The sequence below is a fragment of the Dromiciops gliroides genome, chromosome X, assembly GCF_019393635.1.
Source record: "Dromiciops gliroides isolate mDroGli1 chromosome X, mDroGli1.pri, whole genome shotgun sequence".
Taxonomy (NCBI): Eukaryota; Metazoa; Chordata; class Mammalia; order Microbiotheria; family Microbiotheriidae; genus Dromiciops; species Dromiciops gliroides.
In genome coordinates, this window is record NC_057867.1 from 4,628,740 (window position 1) to 4,639,106 (window position 10,367).

Consider the following 10,367-nt stretch of genomic DNA (forward strand, 5'->3'; position numbering starts at 1 on the left):
CAGGCACTACTTGATCTCAGATGGTCTCCAGTTATGAGCTTTAGTATGTATCCAGACATTCTGCAAATGGACAATTCTGTAAGGTGGGCAGAGGCTTCCTGGATCTCTCCAAGAATGAGGCCCCAAGTCCTACTGTGAATGGGGGCTTCTAGAAGTTGTTAGCAATCTCAGGCACCTCTCAGCTGGCATCCTAGAGACAGGTCATTTTAGGCTTGGTTTGCTGAGCTTCTAAAGGAAATCTGAAAACCCTAAACCATCCCTTCATTAAGGGGCTTCTGAACTCCATGGGCAAACCAATCTTATTTCTTCTTCTTCTTCTTTTTTTTTTGTGGCGGGACAATGAGGGTTAAGTGACTTGCCCAGAGTCATACAGCTAGTAAGTGTCATGTGTCTGAATCTGGATTTGAACTCAGGTCCTCCTGAATCCAGGGCCGGTGCTTTATCCACTGTGCCACCTAGCTGCCCCCTCCAATCTTATTTCTTAAATCAGTGGTTAGTGTTGAAAACTACCCCATCCATGTGTCCTAGGGCAGCTAATAAAAACTCAGAGAGCAATGATGAAAGAGGGTTTCAAATTGTCCCTCCCCTTCTATGCCCGTCTTCGCTCCGTCTCTCCTCCACACACCACCCCCCAATCCCTGTCCTGGCCAGAGTACAGAATTGTGAAACACTCCATTATTTGTAGGATAGCTTAAAGTTTCCATATAAAAAGCAAGTAAGTTGGATGCTTTGTTACTTGCTCTAAAAAATGAAAACAAGTTATTTGCTCGTTCTTGATTCCTTGGGGAGAGGGGGGGAATTTAAAGTCTGAGGTCCTGGATTCCAATACTACCTTTGACACTTATCCCCAATGGGACTTTGAGCAAATGACTTCTCCTTTGTGTTCTTCAGTTTTCTCCTCTGTCAAGTGAGCGGCTCTAAATTCGGATCCCTGTCCTTGCCTTACAGCCTCAGAGAAACGATGGCACAAATCACAGCCAAATAGCTCAATGAATAATTGGCACAGAAACAGACTCAGTATTTGTTGATTCCTACTTGAATACTTGAATTTACTTTTGTTGTTTTGGTTTTTGAGGACAGATCCCACTTGTGGAAGCTTTCCCTGACTATAACTGCCCACAGTAATCTTTCCTTCCTACAACACTTGTCTATGTTTATCTTGTATCATTAAACTCTTGGATCTTCTTATATAACTTTTCAGGCGGCACACATTAAGTGCCTACTATGTCTCAGGCACTGTGCTAAGTGCTGGGAAGACAAAGGCAAAGATGCTCTCACTCCAATGGGAGCAATAACATGGAACTCTGTACATAGAAGATATATACAGTGTTGGGGACAATTCAAGGAAGGGACTAACCCCATGGAGGACCCAGAAAGGTGATCTGCAATAGAAGGGCTTCAAGCTCAGTCTTCAAAGAAGCCAGATGAGAAGAGATCCAAAGATGTGGAGCTGAAGGGAGGGATGGAGGGACGGCTGGCTGGAGGGAGGAAGGAAATGAGCATTTCTTAAGTACCTACTATGTGCCAAGCACTAGGAAGTCCTTTACAAATAGCTCATTTTTATGCTAAGCACCCTAGGGAGTAGCTACTGTTATGACCCTCATTTTACAGGTGAGGAGACTGAAGCAGACGGAGGCAAAGTGATTTGTCCAGAATCACATAGCTAGTAAGTGACTGAATTCAAACTTGGGTCATCTTGACTCCAAGGCCCAATGTGCTCTAGCTTTCTGTAATTGAGCGAGTCAGTCACTGAGATTGCTAGGAGGCCAGTGTCCCTGGAACAAAGAGTACATAAAAATGCCAAAGTGTAAAAAGACCACAAAGGGTGTAACAGTTAGGTTATGGAGGATTTGGGTCCTGGACGTGATAGGGAAAATGAGCCATTAATGAACAAAGACTTCTTTGCTTTCCTAATGAAAAGATCTATATGGCACTGCAGTGTAGAGCACTGGCTTTAGCTTCAGCAGTTCAGGGGAGCAGCTTTTCAAGTGGTCTTTATAATGTTGTTGTGTAAATTGAGCTGCTGGTTCAGCTTGTTTCACTTCATATACATCCCAGGTTTCTGGGATACCATGCATATGATTTCTGGGGCATGATGACAGCTAGCTTTAAAGTTTACAAGGCAATTTACACATTGTTTCATTTGATCCTCACAGCAATACTGGGAAGTAGGTGGTGATACCCTGTTTTACAGATGAGGAAACTGAGGCTGAGAGGTCAAGTGATCTGCTCAGGGTCATACATATTGTCTGAGGCAGATTCAAACTGAGGTCTTCCTAAGTACAAGCGCAACCCTCTAACGACTGTTCAGGTACAATATCCCTCATATGGTACTCATATACCATCATTTCTCAGCCATTGTCCAATTTGTTTCCAGTTCTTTGCCATATAAAAATACGCTGCTAGGTGTTTATAGGTCCTTTTCCTCCCCCTTCGACCTTTTTGGGGGTTAGTAATTAGGCCTACTACTAGTCCTTGTAATGTTGCTGGTTCAGAGGCTATCCACTGTCCAGAATGTTCTCCGGAATGCCTGGACGTTGCAGTGAATGTGTGCCTGTTTCCTTATGGTCCCTTCAGCAATTGGCCTTTGCCCTCTCTTTGCTCATGTATGCTCATTGGCAGGGGGAACTACAGGATTTGCTTCATTTTCATTTCTCTGGTAGTGGTTTGGAGCGACTCTTTAACCTGGTTAGTAGTTTGGCTTTCTTCCCACTAATACTTCTGGACTGTTTCTCTACTGCTATTTTACTCATCGGTTAATGTCTCCCCAGTTAGACTATAGCAGAAACTGTGGCTTCTCTCTTTCTTCTACTCTCTAGAACGTGAAGCATTCATTCATTCATTCAGCCAGGTATGTAATATGCAGAAGGCCTTATGTCAAATGCTAGAGATACTGAGATTTTGCTTCCTTACATTTTCTCCCTTACCTTTTCTTGGGGTGGATTCGGGTATAAATATTAAGGAACAGGATCCAGGGATGGCAGTGATGGAGGCTAAGCAGTGTCAGACAAAGGGCTCTGGGGGAGCATCCTTTCAGCTGGAGGTATTCAAGAAGGCTCCTGGAGCTAGACCTCAAAGAAAAGGACTCCCCAGAGAGGAGGGAGAGTGTCAGTGTCTCAGGCATGGGCATGGGCATGGGGGCTCCTGAGCCCATGCATCTAGGTAGAACTCCTCCTAGGATGAGGGCTTTATATTTTATGTCAGAGGCATTAGAATGAAGGAGTGACATGGCCACATCTGGGCTTTAGGAGTGATACTTCAGCATCTGGCCGAGGATAGAAAGGAGAAGGAAGGGAGTTAGAGGCAGGGAGACCACAAAGAAGAAGCTGTTGCAGTAGTCTAGGTAAGAGGCAATGGAATCTGGCCTCATGCTAGTTTCTCAGTAGTTGATTAAGAGTGTGTCTTGGCTTCATCCTCTAGCTCTCATGCCTGGCAGTTGGGAGATGCCCAGCAATTCCAAGAATGGGTCATGATTGAGTTTACAACTGAAGCCACCAGATGGGGCAAGAACACAAGAACCTTGGCCCCTGTCAGAGGGTGGCCTGGGACCCTTTCTTGTTCTGCCCTGAGCTTTCCCCTTCAGAGACTCAGACCCTGCTCTGCTGGAGGCCAGGAGAATTCTAGGGTGCTGTCAGGTGGGACTGAAGGGGAAAGGAACCCACGTGTTCAGGCCATCCATGAACCAGGAAACAGCGCCCCCTCCTGAAACCCCCTGGTACAAGGAAATGTGTTTCAGAGTATAAACAACTGGGAGGAAGAAGCGCCTTAAGCCGAGCTTTGAAAATGAGGGTCCTGTGAGGCTGAGGTACAAAGAGCAGGCAGGCCACTTCGGCTGGTACATACTGGGTGAGAACTGGGAGTGATGGGAAACCAGGCTGAGAGGGAGCCTGGGAAGGTTGCCGAATGCTGCTCACTCAGACATTAGGCTCTTACTGGGCCGTGGTCCCATGTGGAAACCCCCCAAAGCGAGGCCCAGGGTCTGAGAAATGACATTACTTTGGCAAAGAATTGCTAAAAGGGTGCTCCACTCAGATTGGTGATATGAAAACTGCACTCCAGCAAGAAGAGTGTTCCTCAAGAATTTGTATATGAGCCAGTTAGAAACACTCACTCAGGAGAAGGAACCTTCTAAACCAAAGGACCTCCATGAGCAAAGGTGCCAAGGTCAGAAAAGGGCAGCGGCTACTAACACTTTAAGGAGGGCAGGGTACACTTTAGCCCCCCTCTTCTCCCAGGACAAACAGGAGCAGCTTCACTCTATCTTTGTAGCCCAGGGGAGACACTGAATGACTGGTTTCAATAAGGCCTTAAGGCTGACAATGTCCTTCCCCAGAAGCCACCCTGGAAGGTGGAATCACCCATTTTGCAGCGGAGAAGGCAGAGCTAGAATCCAAAGGCAGGTATCCTCCCACTAAGGCTCCACCCTGGGGTTCCAATGGTTCCCAGTTCATGGTATGTGTGGGGCAAGATAAAGCTAGGAGTGGTGGGCTAAATGGTGGCTTTGGGGAAGGCCCAGAAACATCGGCAACATTACCTGAGAAGGGGGACATGCAGTGCCTCAGACTATAGGAATACTCATGGCAGAGGTCATGCAACCCAACAGTCTCATTTTACAGACCAACAACTGAGGCTCAGGGGAAGTGACGAAGCTGGGAGGGAAGCCTGGGGTGGTCTAAGTGAAACCTTACCAACTCCTCTGCATCACATCTCACACCATTTGGACTACTTGCACACTCTCCCACCACTGTAGCTTTCCATGCTCTGTCCACCCATCTTGTCAGCCATTTCATTCTTCTGTGTTCTTTTTTTTTTTTTTTTTTGGTGAGGCAATCGGGGTTAAGTGACTTGCCCAGGATCACACAGCTAGGAAGTGTTAAGTGTCTGAGGCCGGATTTGAACTCAGGTCCTCCTGACTCCAGGGCCAGTGCTTTATCCACTGCGCCACCTAGCTGCCCCCCGCCCTGTGTTCTTTTAAAGCCCACTTGAGATGCCATTTCTTTTCTAAAACCTTGCCTGATATCCAGCCTGCTTTTGCCTGGCTTTAGGTGGCAGATGGTGGTGATGATACCATTTTCCACAAGTGTTGTGCCCTACCATGATGACTGAGGCGAGGCTAGTACTCCCATGCTTGGTATTCCCAGGCCTTCTGGGGTCAGGAACCTGGGCCTCCTCTACAGTTAGTGGGAGGGGAGGCAGTCCATAGAGTAGCAATGGTTAATGGGCCAGAGACCAGAGACATGCCTGCCACCTCCTGCCTCATGTGCAAGGCCCCCTGCCACTTCACCCACCCCCCAATTGCTAGTGTCAGTAAGAAGGATCACAGGTTCCTTCTCCGCAGGTGTTACTCCCTCTCTGACCATCCAATAAAAGCAGGGCTACTCATGATGGCAGGAGGGGGAAGTGGCTATTCTCAGGGCTCCCTTCTCACTTCATATTAGTCCTATTGCCCTTTGAAGATTGGACTCGAACCAGGGTAAAGGCCCAAAGCCATGACCTGTGCTCCAAAGTGGAGCCAATTATCCCTAGTGGGGGCCCAGAGCAAAGAAGAGGTGACAAGTTTTGGAGCTGGGGGGCAAATTAGAGGGAAATACAGTGATTCTCTGGCAGGTCAAGCATTGACTAGAAGAGTCTGAGTCTGTGCCCAGAACATTAGGCCAGTTCAGAAACAAGGCAGGGACATGGCTGGCATTCTGCAGCCTGGCAGCCTCAACTCTCAGGGCAGCTAACAGGGGACATCGCTCTAAGTGCTGTGTGTTCAGACCTTTTAGACAGGCCTCCTGCTAGTTCTGCTCCTCACTCACAGGGGATTCAAATGCTCAGTGATTCATTCCCAAGGACTGAGACACTCCCTCCTCTCTCACCCTTCACTGCAGCAGCAGCCCTGAGGTGCGGCCTTAGAATTTTTGAATGACTAGAAGTCCAGAGGGTGACAGTAGCCCTGGAAGCCTGGCATTCTGGGCTGTTTGGGGTCCTAGTAGAGTACAAAGAGGGCTGAGGGTTTGGAGTCAGAGGATGGACATTCAAATCCTGCCTCCCCTTTTAACTCTTATGACTTTGAAAAAGGCACACACCTCCACCTAGGCCTCAGTTTCTCCATTTGTCAAATGCAAAGTTTGTACCAGAAGATCTCTGGAGTCCCATTCTACTTAGTGATCCTGGAAAAGCAGGTTGGAAAGGTCTGGCCTATTGAAAAAGAGCATGAGGTATGTCCTATTAGGGAGAATAGACACCAAAATAGAAATGTTCTCCAAAGATGGTCTGCTCCCTGGGAGAGGGGGCTTTGAACAAGGATGGGAGCCAACCACCCAGTGTCCCAGCCTCCAGCTACTGCAGCCTAGTCAGTGACAGGAGAGGTAGGTGAGTTCCCCTGAATTTCCCTTTCCAGTCCTCCAGCTAGCTGGAGGGGCATTTGTCCCTTGACACCATGTCTTTCTGACCTAAGCCCTGGGGTCACTCACCCTGCTCCCTGCTGAGAGCCTCAGGCCTCCCCTGGCCAATTCCCTTCTCGCCCATACCTGCCCCTTTGCCAGCTGGGATCCTAGCTCCCAGGAATGAGGAACCCCTGGCCAGACTACCTCCTCTGAAGCACGAGCTTCCTCCTTTTCCTTGGGCATCTCTCATTCAGATGCCAGCTTCTTCCTCCTTTCCTTGCCTAGTCTGCAGAGTGACAGGCTTGGCAGGTGTCAGACCCCAGCCACCTCTTCCCCTGCCCTACAAATCTTCTTGTGAATTCTGGGTACCTATTTGGGAACGTGGTTCAGTCTTTCCCAAGCCTGGACCTCAGTTGGCTCTGCTTAGAATGCGAAATTCCAAAACGACTGTGGTGTCCCAGACCTGGGGAATATACTGTGTTAACCTACTGCATCTCTGCTCCTTGCTCTCTAGGGATCAGGCAACCCCAAGAACTCCTGGACCTGCTTCCAGTGGGTACCTCCTCCCTCCTGGGAAAGGTTAGTGGATTTCTACTGTTGGAAACAGCTTAACTAGAGCCTCCCTCCAGTGGCCTCACCCTTGGCACCATTCCAGGCCACCTCACAACATTCCCTCCACATTCAGGCAGTTTCCCACCTCCGTACCATTGCCCACTTGGTTCTCTGTTCTTGGAACAGACTGTACCCACCTTGCTACCCCTTTAATTGCTCTAAGATTTGTTATGGTCAATGTGAAATGTCATGAATTCTAGTCTAATGCCCTGATATCAGGAAGATCTTTGCCCCAACTACTTCCCTTTCTAAGCCTCAGTTTTCCCATTTTTAAATATACCATGGCCCAGAGGAAGGCTTATGTGAGTGTTGGGCATCCCTGTACTATGCTGTCTGTGTCAGTCTTTGTTACTGAATGAAGCCTTTTCTTCACATGTCATATGGACTCATGAAGCATGAGGAGACCAGTGACTGGGGTCACAGGACCTGGGCCCCAATCCTGGGGCTCAGCCAGTTTCTACCTGTGCGACTGGGCTCTGTCCCTTCTTTTGCTGGACCTCAGTTTCCTTTTCAGTAAAGTGAGGGACTTTGACTGATGGGCTGAATGCAGGAGAATGCACTTCTGAAGGGCTTAAAGTGCCAAGCACCATGCCAAGCCATATGGAGTCAGGTAACAAGCACACATCCTAGGCACAGAGCTAAGCTAAGGAGGGCCGCACATGTGAAGAACACGTGACCAGGGCACACATGTGGAAAGGAAAACATGGGTGGGGCCAAATGCCAATAGAGGAGAAGTCTAGTTTATGTTGTCATGGAGTTCCCACTGTAAAAGGGGAGGGGGTTGCCCCATGTGGGAGGTCTCAACTGCAGGGCAGGCACAGAGGGGAGAAGGAGGCTGGAAGGGAAATAGCCACACACACCCTCAAGCATCTTCTTTTCTGGCATCTGCAGTGATTAAAAACCATCTCTCTTTCCACATGGGGTGGTGTCCAGGACTTTCTTAGGAGGGCCTTTAGCGGCAGCTGAGGAAATAGTGGCTACAGCACCCCGGGGGCATTTTGGAGGGGAAGGGGCACCTCACTTTGTTGTCTTTGGAGACTGGGGGGAGGGAGGCTGCTATTCCAGCCCTCTGGGCCTCAGGGCCTGAGAGGAAATGGTGGCAGTGCTTTGCTCAGCCTGGCACATACCTCCATCTCGCCCTCAGATTGCTCTGCCACTGGCCTAGCAGATGACAGGTAGTGGCCAGTGAGAGCTGGTGACAGCTGGATCCTTTCAGATGGCAGCAAGGCCTGGGATGAAAGGTGGCTACTGCTGCTATGCCATGCCCAAGGCTCTTGTGGTCCATTCTCTTTTTTTTTTTTTTTAAGTGAGGCAATTGGTGTTAAGTGACTTGCCCAGGGTCATACAGCTAGTAAGTGTGTGTTAAGTGTCTGAGGCCGGATTTGAACTCAGGTACTCCTGACTCCAGGGCCGGTGCTCTATCCACTGCGCCACCTAGCTGCCTCTTGTGGTCCATTCTCAATCCAGATTGCCATCATCCTGTAGAAGCTGCCCATGGGCATATTTAGCTTGGGTGTCAGGGCAGGAGCCAAGTTCTAACTAGGGGAGCTGCCCCTCCCCTGGGGTCCTTGAATGCATGCTCCCTGTGGGAGACTGGGGTTGTCCAGCAGGATGTCCCCTCAGGTCCTGTGACACCCAGAGTATCTGACTTAGTGACAGGCCCATGAGCCCAGAGCTGGAACAAGCAAGGGACATGGCTGGCATTCTGGCTGCCTGGTGGCTCAGGGCAGCTGCCTAACCAGAACCTTTGCTGGGGCCTTGTGTAGCTGCGCTATGTGACCCTCTGTGTTCACAGTGTTTGGAATGGATGATAGAAATCTCTGGAATTCAGTGCCCACTGGTGCTGGTCCCCAAAACAAAAGGGGCTCAGGGATTCAGCCCCTACTTGGTCACTGGGGTTAACATGCAAAGGCAGTGAGGTCAGAGAGCATGGGGCTACCCCAAATGATAAACATTGAATTCATTTTAAATTTCTCTAGTCAGAGTTACAGATAGCTACAGACAGAATGGACGTGTGACCTCATAGAAGTTTAGAATCTTTCAGGGGGAAGGGGTCAACCACCTAATTCTAGCTAGGTGATGCTGCAGTGGATAGAGTGCCAGACCTGGAGTCAGGAAGACATCTTCCTGAGTTCAAATCTAACCCCAGACACTTACTGGCTGGGTGACCCTGGGCAAGTCACTTCATTTACCCCGTTTGCCTCAGTTTCCTCATCTGTAAAATGAGCTGGAGAAAGAAATGGCGAGTCACTCCAGTGCTTCTGCCAAGAAAACCCCAAATGGGGTCACAGAGAGTTGGACACAACTGAAAAACAATAGGTCATAGAGTTGAAAGGGATCTTTGAGGTCATCTAACCTACCCTGCATTTTACAGAGAGTTATGACTTGCACTCCACACATGCACCCTGGCCCCTCCCATGTTTTCCTTTCCGTGTGTGCCCTGGCCACGTGTTCTTTGCATGTGTGGCCCTCCAGAGCTTAGCTGCCGAGAAGGTGTGCTTAATTGGTACATGCTTCTTACCTAACTCCATATATGTTCCCTCTTCCACTGAGTGTCTCAGATATTTGTGGGAGACCATGGCCCAAGTTTAGAGGGGAAATGTTTTGTTGATTTTTCTATGTCTTTGCTTTGAACCACAGATGTCCTCGCTGACCATTAAGATAAATACAATGTTAGGGGCACGTGAGCTATCATATCATGTGAGGGGATGCAGACTCACAGGATACCTTGAGCCTTTTCTCTGGGGGGAGGGGTACCACCAGGTGCTACAACTACACTTTGGGCAGTTAGGTGGCACCATGGATAGGGGGCTGGGCCCAAGTGTTTTCCTTCTTCCCTATGACGGACCTTTGATTATAATAGCCCCTCACCCCTCTCATCCTAAACCCAGAGCCTGAACTCCAGATTTATTTCCTGTCCCCCTCTCTGACTGACACCCTATTCCCCATCTTGTACTCCTATCTTCTAAAAAGTTGCCCTAGTAAACAATATGGTTTCCTACCTCTGGGCCCCTGCCCATGCTGCCCCCTCAATCTGAAGCACCTTTCTCTAATCACCCCAGTTAAATCTTTGTCATTCAGTCATGGCCCCATGGATTAAATCCTCCCCATGTTTAAAGGCTCAGGTCACATGCTATCTCCTCTCTGAAGCCTTTCCTGGTTTTACTGACCACATAGAATCTTTGCATGAATCTAGATATTACGTGTATGTGTGTGTGTGTGTGTGTGTGTGTGTGTGTGTGTGTGTGTGTGTGTGTGTGTGTGTGTGTGTACTGTAGAACCATTCATTATGTCCCAAGGGCTTGGGGACTCCATCTCCATCTCATTGCCCACAAGAGGATTATTAGCCCTGGAAGCTTGGAATTCTACAGTGATGTTATGGTA